Raw genomic sequence first — 18,994 nt, 5'->3', positions numbered from 1 at the left:
AGTACACCGCGAGTACTACCTGACCGGTCCTCTTGATCTTCACACTTTTCCAATGTATATGCATAGATATAATACATGTACATATAATATATAGTGTAACATATATATATGCATATACATACATTTTATGCACAGACGTGTCCAGAGTCTAACTAAAAACAAGAATCGATTTTTATCCTTATTAATAATACACAAAGTTTCTCGTAATAAATAAATCTCATTGATCTACGTTAAGGTAAGAATCTATAGAAACTGTTGATACGCGTAGTAGATTTGACTGAAGTTTCCGAGATATCTCAATAACGTTGCGTTCTTATCCGTTGTCTCTGTCTCTTCTAGTAGAAGTACCAGGAGAAGATATAGAGGGAGTGAGAGAGAGAGAGAGAGAAAGAGAGAGAGAGAGAGAGAGAGAGAGAGAGAGTGAGATCCTTCGAATTATATCCTCGCTATCTCGGCAATCGCGAGTTACGGAGAAATACTGTGGGATGTTGAGGAGAGGGAAGAGTCGAGAGAAGGAAAGCAGGCAGGAAGGAAGGAAGGAAAGAAGGAGAGAAAGACGTGTATATACTCATATATATATATATATATAAATCGGAGAAGGAAGAGAGAGAGGAAAGGAGAGGAAAGGAGAGACGACGAAACGGGAGAAGGTGAGGAAGAGGCCGCGGCTGTACGTCGATAGAGCGGCGCGCCACGGAGGCCAAGATACGACACCGCCGCCACCACCGGCAGACCCGTAAAGGGGTGGGGGTTTCTCTCTCGCACTCGGTTCTCTGCTGACAGGAAGGGGTGGGTGGGAGTCTCTCTCTCTTCTTGAAGGGAGGTCGGACTTTACAGAGAATACTACTACTATCTCTCTTACTCTTTCTTTCCCTCTTTCTTCCATGTTTCTAACAACCGAGAAAGATACCGGTAGTTCTTTCTTCTCTTTTCCGCTTTCTCCTCCTCCTTATCCTCATCCTACTTATTTCTTTGCCTCTTTTTGCAGAATAGCAGATGTTACACGGAGGGACATACATAACGGTTCTCTCCTCTCTTGTTTCTTCTTTTTTTTTCTTTTTCTTTCCCTTTTATTTCTTCTTCTTGTTCTTTTTTTATTTCTCGACGTTACCTACACTGTGTTGTGAAAGAGAATTTTTAATCAGTATCTATCTTCTTCTTCTTCTTAGTATTCTTCTTTTCTATATCGTAAAAAGAAGAATCTTCAATTTATCGACTTCATCCTTTACCATAGAAAAATCTTTACCTAGTTTACCTTTTTCTTATCAAGAAAGAAAAAAGGATGTCTAATCGAAATTATATATGACAACGATTTAAATTTTATCTTATAATCTTTTTTTATTTTCTTCTAAATGTCTATCTCCAGTGTCTGTGTGTTACAGATAGGTATGCATGTACCTCTACCTAGATTCGCACGAACAGCGAGAACAGGTGCGTAGAGAATTACGCGCATGGTGGATCGCGTATGTCGCAGATGGAGTCGGGCGAACGTGGCTGAGTATTGGTATTCGGTTAATTATGGTCCCCCATCGGGTCTACGCGAATTCTTGACGCGGGGGGTGTTGCAAAGCCCGTGCCATGCGCGCCTGTCATATCCCTACTAGCATTGCTACCAACGTCACAAACCGATAGGTACGATAGGATCGTCTATAACCAACCGATCAATCTAATATGGATAGCTTCTACACACACAAACACATACACGCATATGTAAACTCACGCATTCTCTCTCTCTCTCTCTCTCTTTCTCTCTCTCACTTTCACTCATTTACCGCACGTAGATTCTTATTTTCGTAATTAATCAACAACCTTATTTTATTTTAATTATTAATTTAATTATTATAATCGTAATTCTATTCTTTTTTTTTTTTGAAATGTTGATAACAAAACGCAAACCAATATCGTTTTCTCGGATTAAGGTTATTAACTCTGCGGGATATTTGCTGTGGAAAGCTACTAAATCGGTCGTTTAGACTAAAGTCTGGAATCTCGTTTCGTCTTATGAGTTTCTCTTCTCACGTCTCTTCTTCTTTCTTCTTCTTCTCTTCTTCTTATTGTTCAACCCCTCTATTTTCCGTACCACCAATTTAAATAGAACGATATATCCCGTCGTGAATTACATGATACAGGAAAACATATCAAGAAGTTAAATTATGTAAACTAAAACTAAAGAATATCTATAAGAAAAGAGAATTTGTTTTTATCTCATCATATTGTTTACTTAGCATGACTATTCGATGTTTAAACCATGGTGATGGGACACTATTTAAACTTTTGTATGAGCTAGTCTTGCGACGTGGTTTCTGTGAAAAATATCTCTTCGTTTCATCGGCCTTAGTGGCGAAACGTAGGAAGCAGGAGTTGTATTTAATTAAACCTCCGGGGGTTGCGTGATCGAGCATCAATACCCAATGGTTCTCAACTTCGCTTTCGTTGTGTATCGATGCTTAGTAAATACTCAAGAACCATTCATATATTTATTTAGGTTTTCTTTCTTTATTTCCTAAATTTTTCATTCGAATTTACGAATTGTACAATAATTATTTTGTGATAATATAACAATGTTTCTTTTAGGTACGAATTAATGTCTAATTATATTAATCTATAACTCATCTTACTACGATATCAATACTGGAAATACGAGAATATTTGTCCTTAAAATTTTCCAATCAATTCCCACACGTTTCATTTATTTAAATCAAACAAATTTAGAATGAAATTATATAGTTTAAAATTTACTTTACAATCTATGGAATGTATATGCGTATGAGATATTAAAAGCACGTAACATTAATTAAAGTCGAATGAGAAGAAATTAGAAAAATAATTATAGTATAGGAAGAAGTTAGGTATTTTCAATAAGACTAAATACTTTATATGATTGTATTAAGAAACAGAAAAAAGTATCGTTTGATCGTGCATTCAATGCGTCATTGAAGAGGATGAGAACCAAATACGAAAATCCCTGTCGACGGGATGTACAGAGGTTTGTGAAGCCTTATTAGCGATTTAGGGTGAGGCACCCCTCGTAGTATTGGATCGGGTCCGTCGAATCCTGGGAATTAAAAATCGCTAAATTCGGTTAGACGGCTGCTGCCTTCCGTTTCATCTCTTACCCCTATTTTTGCATGGTCTTTGGCCAATCGACTTGCCCGATGTCGACGAATTAAAGACTAAGAAAGGGAGACTCCAACCTCCAGACGTTATTATCTCAAATCTATTGGGAGGAATTCTCTCATACGTATAAACGTATCTGTTGCGTGTATACGTGTGCGTGTGTGTGTTTGCGTAAGAAAAAGAAAAAGAAAATGATAAAACAAAAGAAGTATCAAATTAGTCTATAGAAATTTTCCTGATGCATTCGACCCTTTGTGGTTGAAGAGACTTACATCTCTAAATAGTCGAACGCAATTGGACCATGAGAGAAAAAGAAATGAGCCACGTGGGTAAAACGTTGTATATTTGATGCTATATTCTTGCGGAATCTTTTCGACGACGAACGATAAGAACAGAAGAAAAGAAAAGACCCAAAGCATCTTCCTTCTTAGGCGTACTTTAATTCCATGCATTTAAATTGTCATTAGTTCCCTTGCAGAAGGATCTATCGCATTTATGCACCAACCCGGAGTAGTCACCCTTTCCTCTTTCTCCTACGCTCTACCAAGTTATCCAATTTTCTTCTCCTCTAAGCACACTTCCTAACAGATCTTTTTTAACACTCTCTGTGGATTATGTTACAGTTTCAAAGTAAAATCTCATCTAGTATACGTAGATATAATACTTGTTATTTTTATTTCCAAAACTCATTCTACTTTAAATCGTTAGCCAATCCTAGGGTATACACTGATCGCCAGTGAAAAGGTGGCGAAGAGTTTGAAAAAGAAAGCTTCGAACTGATGAAGAATGGCGACACTCAATCACGCCAAAGACAACCGCCAGGGAGCCAGGAGTCCGAAACAATACGAAACAAACGGCCTCCGGGGGCGGATATTAGTTTTTCGTTTCCTCGAGCCCCGATCGACGAGACTTTCTCTGTCTCCACTCCAACCGCCCTCCTCCTCTTCCTCCTCCTTCACCTACCCCCTTGGCGTTATTTTTCTCAGTCATATACCCAGCTGCGCATTTATCATTTTTAAACGAGGCTGGAGGATATTCTCGAGCTCATTCTCTTCTCTCCTTCGTTCTCCGTTTTTAACTTCCTATATCCCCCCTTCTTCCTATCCCACCCTCATCCTCGATCTACCACCATCCTCCTCCTCCTTCTTTCTGTCCCTCGTACTTCCTTTTTTTTACACCGGATACAAAAAGAAAGGAGTTTCTTGGAGAACCTGGAAACACGTAGCCGAGCGTCGCCACCTCGAAGACTCATAATTCTTCTATCTAGAATTTTCTCTCTCTCTTTCCCTTTTTTTCTGTACTCTATCCTGTGAAATAGTCTCTGCTTCATACTTATAAGAACTCTTTTCTCCTTTTATCGAATAATCGTTGGATTGTATTTAGTAAAATTTTATTTAAAAATCATTTAAAAAGCAAAACTAAAAATAATTATAGTAATAATAATAATCGATAATATATATTTATGATATATTTATATAGTATGATTTGGTATGTTTGTTATATCGTCGAGTGACCACGTTATGCCATCTTCTCGTAAATAATGGACGAAAGGAAGATCCTATATCCCTCATGTCTCGAGAGAATATTTCTTTCGTACTCAGCTCTCGTGCACTTTGGCTTATTAAGAGCTGATCTACCCTTCTTTCTTGTTCTTTTTCTCTCTTTCTCTCTCTCTCTAAACAACTTCAAAAAAATAAAAAGAAAGAGAGAGAGAGAGAGAGAGAATGCCCATACTTTGTGCTGTCCCACAATCGCCGTACATCACCGACGGTGACCCATGGGAATGACTTATGGTACCCCTCGAATGTACAGCCCTGCATCGTAGTGCCTACCACCGATCTACTCTCAGACTATTCTTTACTCTCTGCTCCTAGAGAATAGACGACGCTGGACGCACGCCACTATTTTTGATATATATATATATATATATATATATATATATATATATATATATATCAAGATCTGTCTGAGACTGGCCGTTCCAAGATTTGTGTTCCCCAACGCACGTACGGTGGTCTGTCTGTTTTACATGTAAATCGGTAGGAATGCTTGGTTATTAGTTTAATTTTATCTATCCGCGTGTTAATCATAGTTAACGAATAAAGGAAAAGAAAAAGGAAAAAGGAAATAGAAGAAAGAAAGAAATAAATGAAGGAAGGAAGGAATATCGTTTGGCGAACATAGATCTATTTTGAAACCTGAGAGTACTAATACGGCAAAATCCGAGTCTCGGTTCTCGTCCTAAAATCAGGGGATCACTGGCACTGTTTGCACAGGACGGTCACTTATTAATGCGGGCACAGGGCCAGAGTAATTCCATAGGCAAGAAGCGGCTTAGAAAGGACTTAGCTGCTATTTGGATCCAAGCTATATAATAGACGATTCAAAGTGCACGCGAATAAAGTGAGTTGTTTAGCTGGACTCTTCTTCCACTAAGGAACTTAATTGCGTTAGATCAGAGAATCACAATGATATAATATCAAACATATGATATATTAGATAGGTATCGTACTATGATCATGATCATGATGATGATAATGATGGTGTGAGAACGGATTAAAACGATATCCGTTTATTTAAAGTTACAAACGGGAACCCTTCTCTAACATAATCGCCGATAATAGTCGGTCCTCGTTTATAAAAACGAGAAAACTTTGCTCCATCCTAAGAGTTTTCACCTACCACTACCACTACTACCGTCAGCACCACCACCACTACGACTACCAATACCATCACCGCCACTAGCATAACCACCATCACCGACATCGTTTGCCACCGTTGCCGTTCCTGACGCTTTTCAAGGCACTACGATCTCCCCACGGTACCGACTGAGAAGTTGGTTTACCACCCCCAGGGGTGGTTAGCGGGTCTAGTTAAGGGGCGTCTTAATTACCCACCGTAATGAACACCTTGTCGTAAAAACTTGCGCCAGTTTAATTATTTTAGAGCAGGCGCCCTTCTTCTTCTTCTTCTTCTTCTTCTTCTTCTTCTCCTTCTTCTTCTCCTTGTTCTACTTCTTCTCCTTCCTAGTTACCTTCTTCTCTCTCCTTTCGTGAGACAACTGACTCGTTGAAAGGCCAAACGAGCTTGACAGGACCAGCAGATCGTTCTCTCTCTCACTCTCTCTCTCTTCTTTTTTTTTTCTTTTCCTTCAATTATCGAACATCGAACCTTGATTAAAAGTGCTCGGTATAGAAAAACGATATTAGGCAGATATACTAGTATTTATAATAATTAGTGAATTTTACTATGATCAAGTTTTATCAGACGAACTCAACGATTCGTACTTAATCATTAAAACGAACTTCAAGAGTGTTTCTTGATATCAAAGATGTTCACTTTTCTGTATTCTTGTTTTCTCACTCTCTCTCTCTCTTTCTCTCTCTTTATCTCTCCTGAAGATCATCGAAGCGCGAGAAGAGAGGAGAGTGCAATAAAGGAGCGACGTCGAATTCAATTACGTTTCCGAGGATGGTAATACTTTTTAAGGGCGGACCCACAACAGGAGGACACGAAAAGGCCGTGAAACAACGTGTAGGGATATTGCGGCACAGTGTGTTGTCTCTCGTTCCTATAAATTCGCGGGAATTAAACGAAAGAATGCGGTCTGCCTCGACGTACGACCAGTTAGCCCTTCTACCCTTAACTTTGCCTCACCCCCTTAGTCCCTCTCTCTCACTCTCGCTCTTTCTCTCTCTCTCTCTCTCTCTCTCATTCTCTTTTATTCTCATTCTTCATCTCTCTCTCTCATTCATTCTTTCTCTCTCTAACTTTCTCTTTCTCTCTCACGTTGTCGCTTTTTTCTTCCATTTCTCTTACTCTCTCTTTAGCGGAGGCTCATTTTTGGGGGTTCGTTGGATTTTTAATTAAGGGCGGCGGTGACTCCCACGCCAAGAATTTCCGGTATCACGCGAGGTATTTCGCTGAAAAACCTCCTCCTCTGTCTCCTTTGCCTATAACTACCACCGCCCGCTGCCTATCTGCTACAACCCAGAATCCTTCGGCTCGAACGTTACGTTGTTTAATAACTCATGTTAAACTCCTAACGAAGAGTTGGCTAGTGTCCCAACTGAGTTTCTATGATCTATCATAGGGGATCACCGTAGAAACTTTTAAAAATGTTGCTTTTACTTTAAAATTAGTAAGAAAAATAAGTGAACTGTAAGAAATCAATTTTACAGACGCTACATGTCGAACGGATGTTGTTTAAAAGGGGGTTGTGTGAAGGGGTGACGAAACTCTCTCTTTCTCTTTCTATTTCTCTTTCTATTTCTCTATCAGGCATACAAAGACCAGCCACGAAGGGTCCTTTTGATTTATGGAGAACGGCCGGCAGATTTACGAATATCAAATTCGCGTTTAAGGGGCGCGACTGTGGAAAGCAATGCCACCTTGGGGTGGGCTCTCGTCTCATGTGTGCACATTACCGTTGAATTTACTGTATTGTAGGGCTGGGCGAAACCTTGCGAACATAACTTCCAAAGGAGATGAGGGAGTTCTTACCAGATCTTCTCTCTTCCTGGAATTTCCAGACTCTTCCCCTTCTTCCTTGTCTATTCCTACAACTTTCTAATTAGGTAGAACGCTGATGAGCTACCGACGTTTGCACGTCTAACTTTTTCAACTCTTTCTACTTTCATCAATATTTTAACGACCTTTCAACGTATTATTTACTAAAAATCTGATTTTTTACTAGGTACTTTTTTATCTCAATGTTTAACATTTCTATCGTTCTATAATAAAACAAAAATAAGAGATCGAAATTAATATACGCGTTTATTTAGCATGAAAATTACAAATTATTAACGCATACTTATCTCTAATAGACCAATCAATATGATTGGTTATCGATCAAATATACTATACCAGGATAATAAACCATTATTTATATTTTATTTAGGTTTTATTCATCGTCAGTTTGTAGTAAAATAAATATCGTTAAAAATATATATCAGCTATATTCAGACGAGAAGAATAAAAGTTAGAAGAGTACAGTGGGATTTGTGAGAATTATATGTATAAATGTAAGTTTAAAAAACAACAGAAAGAACAACACTTTTATCATTTGAGGATACGAAAATTATGTTTGTCAATTCTTAGAAGTAAGGTGAACAATTTATGAATTTTAATGCGTGATAATAAATTAAAAATGTTTGAATTACCTTTCCGTTCGAACGATGAAGTTTTGGAAATCGTTGTCTGCAATATTCGGTAGCTGTCATGTAACGTTATGATTCGTGCTCGGCTGTTAAAAGCAAACTAAATATCGAATGAATAAGTCGTTCGGTCGAAGGTTAAATGTAAAAATTGCAGAAAACAAAGTATGTATATGAGAATGTTAACGAAAGAAAATGTTTATCACAGATAGATAAGATAACAGAAGAACGTGTACGTATACTTCCCAGAATTTTTCAACATTATTTTCTTGAAAATGAAAAAACGTGTAAATAAACATTACTCTTTTTATTTTGACTTATTTTTACGAATAGATTCGACACTCTCTCGATTCGTACCACGCTTTCGAATGCACACCGTATACACAATGTTATACATATTTATGAAATAAAAAAAAATATATATATATATAATATGAGAAAGCACAAATATGAATAATGGAGATACGTTTTATTTCAACGCTTCGCAGCTCGAATTTTTTTCGTGACGATAAATAAATTTATATAATGCTAAATGAACAAATGTTAAATTAATAATCTAAATACAAATAAACGATGAATCGAGAATTTAAACGATTCGAGATGATTTATATTTCAAGTTAGAATCGATAATAACGCAACAAAACAAAAAAAGAATTCATAGTTTCCTACCAAAAGATAGAGAGAAAAGTAATCCGAACGTGATGCAAGATAAAAATGTAAATTTCGGTGATGGTAAACCTCGTAGGTTAAGAAATAATGCGACGAAATAAATTATTCGAGATATTCCGTGGTCTTAAGAGGCTAAAGTTAAAGACAGAGAAAATCTGAAAGAATAATAGAGAGCAAGAGAAGGAAAGAGAAAGATTGCACGAGAGTGAGTATACCCACCCCTTACGTGTTTATAGACCAGAATCGACATATTTCAGATGCGCTTTTAAATATTAAATCCTACCAAGGGTGGATACGCTATAGAAGCTTGCCGACCTTCGTTTCGTTCCACTCGTTCCAAGCATAAAGCATACTAATGCAGGAAATGCTCTTACGAAAAGAGAGAGAAAGAGAGAGAGAAAAGTACTCCAAACACCCCGTATAGCTTATGTACGATATACACGAAATATATCCCTACGACTCATGAATGCTAGATTTTTAATAAGAAAATGTACTGAAGCTTTTATTTGATGCATGTAATCCTGATATACAAAGTATCCGAACGAGATTACAACATTCCTAACCAAACTCGCCATAGCATGTTCGATAACCGTGCTGATAAATAAAAAGTTTTTTCAGAGTAAAGCATTAGTGAAATAAAAGAAGTAATGTAGGATATATGAAATATTTCCGATAAAATACTCGAGAAATATTCGAGAAATATCGATCTAACGGGGAGATCGTCGTGTACGTATTTTAAAAAAAAAGAAAAAAGATATAAAACTAAAGAAAAAAAAAATCTATCTACTTGGATAAAAATGTAAGAGAAAAAAGTCGGTCAACTGCACTAAAGATTTACGAATCTTATGCACAGTTTCCTTTCGTTCACCTTCCCATCAACCGGAATGAGTTTTATCGTCGTTCGCATAAGTTTGTGACTCGTGAAAAAGAAATCAGTAGAGAATCGGCTATTGTAAAAAGCTTTTCCTGGGTAAGTAAAGCGCATTTCTCTCTTTTCCTACTCGTCCAACGAGGAAGATAATTCACGCTCTCCTCAGATGTTCACTTCAATCTCTTGGCGAATATTTGAAGAGGCCAGATCAAAGCCCGTCTGGTCAATTTCATCAACATTTGAATACGAGCCTCTCTTACCATCTCTTTCTATCTTTCGGTCTCTTCCCAAAACGACTCCCGACTCTTTAGATCTCTTTGCCTCCGCGGACAGGCAGTCTGCGAAAAGAGCATGGACCCGGTGAGAAAGAGAAAGAAGGAAAAGGAGAGAGAGAAACAGATGAAACAGATATAGACGAAACTGGATGGTGGAAAGAGACGTAGAGAAAAGCTGTAGAGACAGAGCCCCTACTGGATAGAGGTTGAAAACTTTTCAAAAGTGTTGCTTGGAACGAGAAAGCGTTAGACGAATCCACCGATAAACACAGAAGCTGAGCGTTCCAAAAGACATTCCTCTACTGTTGCTCTGACCTTTTTGCCAGCTTCTACGAATTTTCGCCGTTGAAAATCCTTCGAGTGGCGAACTTGCATTTCGTAAGACAAAAAGGTCTTTGCCGACCACTCGCTTCAAGTCTTTCTTCTTACCCTTTTACTTCGATTCGAATTCTTTCATATTTTAAGTACAAATTTGACCATACATTTGTATGGATCAGAAATTTTCCAACGATTTCGGTGTATTCTTTTTTTTCTTTTACTCCTATCTTTCTTTTCGTAATATTTTTTTCTATTCCTTTTTTTTTTATTAGATTTTATTTTATTTTTCATGATTCTTTTTGTCGCGTTAAGCAGATAGATGGAAGCAACACCGCGATAGATACGCGGGATGTTTTAAAAAGGGGGAAATTAAGGGAGCGGGCGCGATCAAAGCGTAATTTTAATTAGGCAGATTATATGGAAAGATAAAAATTATTAAAATTATTGCCTTAATGAAAGGGAGCCTCCGTGCCTGGTTTAGGAAGGGACGCGTAATTAAACGCTGGCAGGAACTACCCCTGTCGAGGGTTGTATCAGTGCTGATTACACAGACACGATTGGAGTACCGAATTCGAGCGAGTGGCCTACAAAATCATCTAATACCTATATATTTATTAGTACCACGTAGAAAGGATTGATGGGGGATCATTTTCCAAATTACCTTCTATTTACGTGTGTTAACTAAAATCAATTTGTTAAATAATTAACAAATGTACTTTAACAAAACACGAAATTTATTTTAAAGTTATTTCAACTTATTGACGTAGTTTTATAGTATAATTTCGAAAATTGAATGATTAACAGCAGCAAATAGTATTAGTAATAGTTCGAATCGACAAAGGAAGGAATAGGAAATTATGATAAGAGAATTATACCAATAATGAATTTCTTTGATTTATCTTATTAACGTCAACGACTCGTCTTCGGTCCGAGAAGAGCCAATGGAAGTTCGATAAGAGAGCCGCCCCCTGCTGGTGGCAGATCAGCCCGCAAACCACAAGGTGCCACCACACCCCCAAAAACCACCCTCGACACCCCCACGGCCAATGATCGGGCCTAGCTATCCCCAGGACCACAAACCAACCGCAAGACGATGCGCAGAACCGCCTCGTTCACGTACGCATCGCGCATTCCGACCGCAAAACAAAATGGTGACTCGACAACGAGACAAGCTTTTCACCGTCGGCTTTTCGTCAACGAGCCCCGCGGATCTAAACGACTTGTCGACCTCGATCCGTCGGATGGCGTCGAACTAATCACCCTAAAAGGGTTTCTCTATCCAATTTCAAACGATTTCAATCATATTCTAAAATAAAATGTCAAGCTGCATCATTTTATTTGATAAAGATAAATATTAAATACAATATATATATAATAATTATGTATATTTTTCTGAAAAGGAAAAAAGAAATAAAGAAAAAAAAGACGAAATGAATTCGATCGTACTTAATGGACGCAACGATTCGAGGAAAGACTCTCGTGGATTAATCGTCGTCATCAAAGGTGCATTCAATGAGATGACGAAGGAGAAGAGAGAGCTTTATTTCTTTTCTTGGAAACAACAAAAAGGAAAAAAGAAAATGAAAAGATAAAAAGATATTAAGAAGAGGAAAAGAGAAGTATCGAATAAATGAAAAGAAAAAGGAAAAGGAAAGAAAAAGAATGAAAAAAAAAAGAAAAAAAAGGAGAGAGAAAGAGAGAGAGAAAGCTTTCGTCAGGTCGGTGATAGAGTAGAATTTTTCTGGGTGAGTTCTCACGAGTCTTGGCACCTGACGGAGGAGGTGGGCGAACTCTGGTGGGTAGGAGCCTGGGGTTCTGAGGTACCCCAGCGTGGCCGTTGTGGCGATGGCAGGGGGATGCCGCACCCGCGCGATGCGTGAGAGACGTGGAAGAGAAGGAGGAAAGAGGAGGAAAGAGGAGGACAAGGAGAAAGAGAGAGGGGAGAAACGGTAGGTAGATAGGTAGATAGGTAGGTAGGTAGGTAGGTAGGTAGGTAGGTAGGTAGGTAGGTAGGTAGGTAGGTAGGTAGGTAGGTAGGTAGGTAGGAAGGTAGGAAGGAAGGAAGGAAGGAAAGCAAGCTAGAAAGAGACGGTGGAGGAAGTGGGGAAAAGAGGTTAAGGGAGGATGGCTTCGTCGGGTGCCTTCGTTGGAGGAGAAGGAGAGAAAGGAGGCAAGGGGTTTTGAAAGAGGGTCGGTGGTCGAGGTCGAGGCGGAGATAGAGAGGAGAAGGAGGAAAAGGTGGCAAGGGGTTGGGAGGGGTTGAATTGAGGTGAGGAGAAGGAGGTGGTGGCTCTAGGGGTGGGTTGCCTAGCTACCAGCGAGACCCGGCCAAGATACTCCGAGATCTCTCTACTGCTTCACCTCGGGTTCGCATATTTCTCCGTCGGCTTTGACCAGTTTCTTCTTTGATGCTTCTCCGAACCGTCAGCGAATGGATGATGACGAAAAATCAAAATTGCAAACGGTCTTTCCTTACTCTCACTCATATGCTCTATCTGCAATAATCTCTAGCATGTACTTTATAGATAAGAAGAAAAATAAGAAGAAGAAGTCTTTGATAACGATCTAAGATTCTCTATGAAACTGTTTTAATTAAAAGTCGAAAGATTAGTCGAACAAAAATAAAACTCTCTTATCAACTTCCCCTTTCTTTTTTTTCTTTTTTTCCTACTCTATATTGGTTTACTCTTTTTTGTGTGTGTGTGTTTTTTTTTATATACTATACACAGAACCAGATCGTTAATGAAACGTTGACAATTGACTTCGTTGTCCGCTAAGTGTATTATTTTAAATCCCTCGAAACTTTGCCCTCACCCTCAAACTTCTCTCTATCTCTCTCACACTCTTTCTCTCTCTTTTTCTCTCCTATCCGATGTGAAATCGGTTGGTTATTGGTTATCGTAATTTTTCCTCGTTGGGTTGACTTTCTTAAATAACTTTAAATTGTAGGTCAACCGCTCGGATTTAAATCAACGTGGACGGCGCAAAACCAAATCGATTGTCCGCACAAATCGGCCGCGGTTGGTCGAGCGATCGTTATCGTCGTTTTGACGTCGCTACGGGCGACACTTTGGCTCCAATAAAACCAGCTTATCGAAATTCTGTAATCGCGGCCGGACGAGATAAAGCGGTGGAGAGAAAAAGAGAATAGAAAGAGAGAGAAACGGAGATAGTCGATAAGCTCTGGGACGAACGGTTTTCTTTTTTTTCTTTTTTTCTTTCTTTCTTTTTCCTCTCTGCCCCCACTCCTTTCAACGATTTCTTCTCTCTGTTCTTTCGTACTTTTTCACAAGACAAGATACTCGTGTCGCCCTCCGGCGAGTAAAATTGCAAAGACATTTAAGAAAACTCACCCCTCCAGAATTTCTTCCACCCTTCTTAGGGTCGTAAGAAAGGAAACGTACGACGCCCCTTCTGGTAAAGTAGCTCACGGAAGGAAAATGTCGGTAAGATTTCCTTTAAGAAAGTTGAAAAAAGGGGAGAAAAAAAATTCGTAGAGAAAAATAAAAAAAAAACTGAAAAAAATTTGCAATGACGATTTATCTATTTGATTAATTATTTTTGTTAAACACCAATAGTCTCTCACAGACCGATAATCAACCGAGATGATCATGGAAGAAACGGGAGGATAAAAATGTGCCAATGTAGTCGGTAAGAAAGGTAAAGAATATAAGGAAACTTTCTTAAAGAAGTGGCGCCGTCGGCAGATGAAATTTTAAGACGATGACGACGATAGTACTAGAATTCGACGTTTAAGACGGGTGCGCCATACTCTAAGAAATACGAAACGATATCTCGAGACTTACGATCTTTTTCTCATTTTTTTTCGTTCGAAATAATCGACCTATTTTTGAATACAATACACCATAACATACTTATAACATAAATAATAATAACGATACGAATAAGAGTACATAATGAAAAAGATTATAATTTTTAATAAACAACAATTTGTCGAATCTTTAAATAAAACTTGTATTCAAAGTTGAGAATAAACAAAACGAGATAACATGGAGGATCGATTTACCAAGGTCTGGTAGCTCCCGGTGGAAAAGCTTTTGCTGAGAATACTTTTTTCCACGAGTCTTTCTCTTTCAGGATTAGAGAAGATTGTACATACGCATACGTGGGGAATAGAAAAGGAAGAAAAGGAGAACGGGAGGAGGAGGAGGAAGACGGGGGAAAGGAGTAGATGGGGCCACCCATCCCCATGGCAGTAGGAAGAACAAAGGGTGCATTCACGGTCGGTTAATTTAATCTAAGCAAACATCATATAGATAGTAGAGGGAGGAAGAGAGAATGTGTTTCGCGGAGGTGGCATGGAGCTTCGAGGAGAGGGTTGGAAACTTGGATGGGTAAGCAGAGAGATGGGAAAGTGAAATAGTAGAGAATGAGAGAGAGAGAGAGAGAGAGAGAGAGAGAGAGAGAGAAAGAGAGAGAGTGAGTGAGAGAAAGAGAGTGAAGGAAGTAGAGAAGGAGGAGAAGAAGGACGGTGAAGGAAACGGCAGACCGTGGATCTAGATACATACGTAAGTACAAGAGTATTCAAGACGGCGCCGAGGAGCGATGTTTAGCATGTAGATGAAGATCTTGGTAATCAAGGGTTGCGGCCCCCCGGGCATGCTTCGTCAAGTCTCACTTATTTCTCTGCTTGTCGTCATGCGATTCACGATCTCGAGAGCTATGATATTCCCGAACGGAAGAGTAGAGAGAGAGAGAGAGAGAGAGAGAGAGAGAGAGAGAGAGAGAGAGAGAGTTATTATGATATTCAAAGTATATCTCGAAAACAATCGAACAATGCAACTTATACATTCTCAAAATAAATATAAAATAGTTTAACCTTTGAGTTCGACAATTGTCGACAAATTGAAATAGAATAATCTATGATAAAAAGAAAAGAAAAGAGAGAGAATAAAAAAAAATAGGATTAGTAGGAGGGAAGAGATTCTCTCTGGAAACATTCTTACAAACGGAAAAGCCTCGGTACGAACATGTGTATACTTGGATTGAGAGTAGTATCGTGTGTATTGGTTTTCAATTAATTACAATTTAACGAAAACGAGTCGTTTGAAAAGCGGCGGCTCGCCGCAAGGCTCGGGCATCTCTTTTTCCTAGAATATCTGGGAGCTCATCTCTTTCCCTCTCTCTTTAACATTTTCTCTTTTTCTATCTCTTTTTTCCTCATGTCTCGTTCGAAATGATCGGGTCTCTCGTCGTCCGAAAATTCACCCCGTAATCGACGGACAAAAAGTAATTTCCCATCGAGCGGGACAAAGGGTGATTTTGCATGGGGGGGTCGTACCGGCGATAGCCACGGGGGTGGCAGTGACCGGTGCGTGTAACGACCTACCCTTCTACTTCCCGCCATTCCCCACTGCCACCACCATCACCTCCACCTCCACCTCCAGTAACTTCAACTCCTACTACTACTACTGTTACTCCTACTCTTTCTCCTCCTACTCCCCGTATACCCTCCACCACACACGAGAGCGGCCGTGGTTGGAACGCGTTTACGACTCGGACGCCACGTGCGCTCTATGCGTAGAAAAGGTGAGTGGTCAGAGATGGAAAGTATGTGTGAGAGAGAAAGAAAGAGAAAAAGAGAGAGAACCCGTGTATGCGTTCGCGGCCGATGTATTCGATCCGTTGGTATGTGGGGCTCTGGGACAATTTCAACTCTTTCCACCCTTCTGCTGCATCCTTTTTTCTACACATTCACTTTTTTCCCTCATCTTGCCCGTGAAATTCAACGAGAAAGTGGTTCACGTGCTGAATTTCAATCATTTGATCGTTCATACACATTCTCTTTCATTCTTTCTCACTCTCCCTCTTCCTCTCTATCTATTTTTTCCATGTATCGAACTAAATTTATATTCTTTCTTATTTATCTCCTAATCGAAATAAAACGTGTTCAAATATTGGAAAAAGAAAATATACACAAATATTGTTATAAACAAACAAAAAATAAAAAAAGAAAGAACCTACCTTTGCATAGCACACGCATACACACACTTTATACTTATTAGATTATTAATGAAATAATGGGATAAATATAAGTGGAATAATTTTAAAATGTTGAAAAGTCGTCGACACGAAGTGAATTTACCGCGAATCGGTAATGCAGCACGGCTCGGTTCGATTCGGCTCGGCTCGGTCACAGGACGATAAATCGGTATGACCAACTGCACGAGCCAACGAGCCGTGTCCAGTTTGCCGTCCCCTCGCAGCATAGCGTGAGTAGAAGGATAGAGAGAACACGTACGTCTGTGTACTTGCTCGCGCGCGCACACACGCACGCACGCAAAAGAGAGAAGGAGAAAGAGAGAGAGACGAAAACGAATGGACAGAACGAAGAGAAAGGGTTGGAGAAAGACGGAAAATCGAGAGGACGGAAGGGTTAGCAGGATGGAAAAGGGAACTAAACTGGATGGAAGAAGAGAGAAGAACGAAATGAAAGACAGAGACGAGGCTGTGTCGTGTACGGGGGTATGCGTAGGTTTTGGGATATGTAGGGGGATGGTGGTGGTACAGGGGAGGGTTATGTATAGAAGGGGTAGGAGAGTTCGAAGGGTGAGAGGGACTATCCCGACATTCACCGCACGCTATTCTTCATACTCCATTATCCGTGCTCTACTCCACTCTACTCCATTATGCCGGCACCGCGTATAAACGAGGAGTCCTACCGCTCCGCCCCCACTCGACGAACCACCGTGTGTCTATCAGCTTGCTCGTATGCCACCCCCTCGTGCTACAGCGATAAACATTATTCGCGGTAACTTCGACCGGCCGAAATGGTAAAAGTACAACGCCCGTCTACTTTGCCGAACAAATTTTGTCGATGCTTCTTCTTCCCTATCTATTTTTTATTTTCTCTTTTCTTTCTCTCTAACTATCTATCTTTTTCTCTCTCTTTAATTTTTATATCTATTTACTCTGACGCTAATAGACTCTTCATCTGTTATTTATTACTTCGTTATTGTTAAAGCTTCTACGATTTTGTTTTATTTCAATGAATTTTTCAATATATATGTTGATTAAATTCTTCCTATAAATTAAAAGCAAAAGAAAAATAATAGTCGTACTTATAGATATTCTCCTTACATTCTCTCCCTTTTCTCCCTATCTTTTTCTTTCTATTTCTATTTCTCTTTACGAAACAGCTGTGTATGAGAAGGAGAGAGAGAGAGAGAGAGAGAGAGAGAGAGAGAGAGAAAGAGATGGAGTCTAGCTGTTACCTTCCTTTCCACGTTTAGGTTTAATTAAATCTTTTGCGAATTTACATATGTATACACACACCTTCAGCGGAAAATCCTTTAGAACCCTTAGTGCAGGCTGCTGGTGGGTCCTTTGTAGAGATTCGTCGTCTCGTTACCCTCCGACGACGACGGCAACGCTCCGACGGCAGCACTAACCAACGCTAGCTAACAGCAGCTTCCTCATTCACGCTGGAACGTAACCGAAGACGAAGGGGCAATTAGGAAGGCAAGGATATCGCTGGAAGGATCAGTCATTGAAATTAAAACGAGTTTAACTCTATCTGTCTGTCTGTTTGTCTGTTTCTCCGTCTGTCTCTCTCTCTCTCTTTCTCTCTTACTTTCGTTTTTTATCTCAATGTTATCTTCTAATGTAAACAAAACATAATTAAAAAATATTGTAAATACTGTGGTAATTACTTAATAAGAAAAACAATGAAATATAACAAACAATAGTAAATAAAAAAGGAACGTAAAATCGGTGAATTACAATAAACTTTAAATCCTTTTATATCTCAATAATCAAAACCTGAATGAAAAGTGAAATGATTAAAAATATATTGAAAATAAAAGTAACGATTAATTTAATATACATATATAAACAAATAAAAATATTCAACAATGATAATATATAAAGATAGAAGAACACAAGTATGTGAATATTTGAATTAAGGGGTAACACCACTCTAGAATTTTCAAAAAATCGATTTTTTTTTCTTAGCCTAAAAGTGTACTTTAGATGTCTAAAACCAATATGCACTTGGTCCCGAAGCAAAAAAAAAATTTTAAACATGGCGAAATCCTGGTTTTACCGTAGCGCCTCGAAGCGTGCGATGAGCGCTCCAGCACGGCACTCGGATTAAACGCGTTTTTCTCGAAACTACATTTTTTACACTGGGCGGACTCATACCTCGAGCGTCATTCAACCGATTGACTTGAAATTTTGAAGATAGTTTGATAGTAATATTTTCTTGAGAAATACAGAGCCGATTTTCGATTGAATGTAAACTTTTAATTTTATAAGCAATTTTCGACATTTTTTTCGTCGAAAAGTCAATTTTTTTATTCAAGGTTGCGCCATTTTTATAAAATTTGACTTAGGGAAAAATCTCTCTGTAGTTCTCTAGATAATAGTACATAGTTTTTTGTTTTAAGTCTCATACTTGTTTAAGTATGAGTTCGCTCGTTTTAACCAAAAAAAGGGCTTTGTTCAGCCACGAATACCAGCGCCATTTTCTATCTAAAATCAATAAAAATATTTTTTTATATGGTTCAATATATGATTAACCAACCCTCAAAAAAGAAATCCTATTCCTTATGTAGTGTTCGCTAAAA

General features: G+C 38.9%; 1 long non-coding RNA gene across 1 annotated transcript in view; it reads right to left on the bottom strand.

The window, feature by feature from the left end:
• Window positions 1-7,773, bottom strand: part of LOC149031653 (uncharacterized) — a 32,053-nt gene extending 24,280 nt beyond the window's left edge. Inside the window, exon 1 of the long non-coding RNA XR_016177582.1 lies at window positions 6,015-7,773. This is a non-coding gene — a long non-coding RNA (uncharacterized LOC149031653). The remainder of the gene's footprint in view (window positions 1-6,014) is intronic.
• Window positions 7,774-18,994: the final 11,221 nt, after the last annotated feature.

Source organism: Polistes dominula, unplaced genomic scaffold (assembly GCF_049000335.1).
Source record: "Polistes dominula isolate Pdom_NZ unplaced genomic scaffold, Pdom_raw_medaka contig_82, whole genome shotgun sequence".
Classification (NCBI taxonomy): domain Eukaryota; kingdom Metazoa; phylum Arthropoda; class Insecta; order Hymenoptera; family Vespidae; genus Polistes; species Polistes dominula.
The sequence above is the reverse complement of the archived record's forward strand: the minus strand, read 5'-3'. Positions and strand labels throughout refer to the sequence as shown.